This window comes from Protopterus annectens, chromosome 13.part0 (genome assembly GCF_019279795.1).
Source record: "Protopterus annectens isolate FY-2018-M chromosome 13.part0, PAN1.0, whole genome shotgun sequence".
NCBI lineage: Eukaryota > Metazoa > Chordata > Ceratodontiformes > Protopteridae > Protopterus > Protopterus annectens.
The window spans coordinates 1327721808-1327723287 of record NC_056747.1 but is presented as its reverse complement, the minus strand read 5'-3'; the positions used below and the strand labels follow the sequence as shown (position 1 = coordinate 1327723287).

At 35.4% G+C, this 1480-nt stretch overlaps 1 protein-coding gene across 2 annotated transcripts in view; it reads left to right on the top strand.

Annotated features, from left to right (window-relative positions):
• The window catches only part of LOC122788282, a 683625-nt gene extending 682633 nt beyond the window's left edge, over positions 1-992 (top strand). For both annotated transcript variants that reach the window (XM_044055350.1, XR_006362627.1), the window contains one exon: positions 785-992. The gene's annotated coding sequence lies outside the window, so the exon portion shown is untranslated. The remainder of the gene's footprint in view (positions 1-784) is intronic.
• The last annotated feature ends 488 nt before the right edge of the window (positions 993-1480 follow it).

Genomic DNA, 1480 nt, shown 5'->3' with positions numbered 1-1480 from the left:
CAGCAGACCAGTATTTCATTAGTGATTTTGAGTTAAGGTCATTTACGTAAGCTAGAGTAAGCCTGGTATCTTTCTGTCATGTATCGCCTGTCCAGATAACCTACTGGTGGTTGAAGACTGAATGCTCAAGCTTCAGTTTCCCAAGATTTGACCCACTAATGGTCAGAGTTCCTCCAAAGGATGATTGTCTTTTAGGGAGAATTCCCTCCTTTTTTGAGTTGGTGTGCATTTGCTTTCATCCACTCATAGTGGAAGCACATCTAATGCACAATTTCCAGCTGCTGTCTCATTTATCAGCTGTTAAAACAAACAGTGGAGCCATGGGGATCCATGGAATCCAAGGTAAATATATCATTGGAATGCGGGATACAGGAAAAGCTGCAAGAGATATTTTTGCAGTATTTTAAACAGTTTAAGTTTAACATTCAACTCCAACAATGATTCGATTCCTCTCTGCCTCTTATTTTCATGTGCAGACTATTGAAAAGCATATACACTTACACCCACTGTCAACAGATTACAGCTAGTCTTAATAGCAGTGCAGAAAACAGGATTTTATTGTTATACACAAAACAAATGCACAAAACATTTTACAGCATATTGCTATTTTGTATTTAACTACTCGAGGGAGTGTAAACATAAAGAACTATCTGCTGTGCAGTGTAGCTAGTAATAGTTTAATAATAGTTAAGAAATACATTAATAGAGTCTGCTGTGCTACAAGAAACAAGCTTTTTATTTTACTGTCTTTCTGTTTCTTTAATTCTATTTTTTCTTTTAACAGCTTCATCAGTGAACCATGAAATTTGAAACTAAAATGGACAGATGAAGATACGTGTTTTTCATAAAATTTGAACCTAAAATGGATGAATGTAGACTTTTTTAAATAATTGTAAGAGTAAATAAGTATACTTATACTGACTGTTTATTCCATTCAGTGAATTGTTGTCTTTTGGTCCTTGAAAAACAGTTTTTGTTATATGCTGATCTACCATCAGTCTAATGCGTTATTCTTTTGATAAAATGATTGCACCAGAATGCTGTTTCTCTACAGGACCTGTGTACCCTCAAATGCTTAATTTTCATGTTCATTATGCTGATATACCATCAGTCTACTGCTTTATTGTTTTTTATAAAATGATTATACCGGAATACTGTTTCTGTGCAGGACCTGTGTGCCCTCAGGTGTCTAATTCACAGGTTCATTATGAATTTATTAACTTGGTAACTGATGTTAAGAGAACCATGGTAGCTGTTTGTTTAGGGTACTGATTGTTTCCATGTGGTAAAGGACTCATGTCAGAGGTGCTCTGTATGTAAATGAAGACTGAGTAAATCAAATTTTGCTCAATGAGATCGTATTGATCTACTGCCTAAAGCATTAATCCACAAAGCCATTCTGCACACTGCGTGTACTTCACAATTGTTGTCTTTTATTGGTCCACTCTTACATTCTGTGATGATGTCCATCATGTTGATC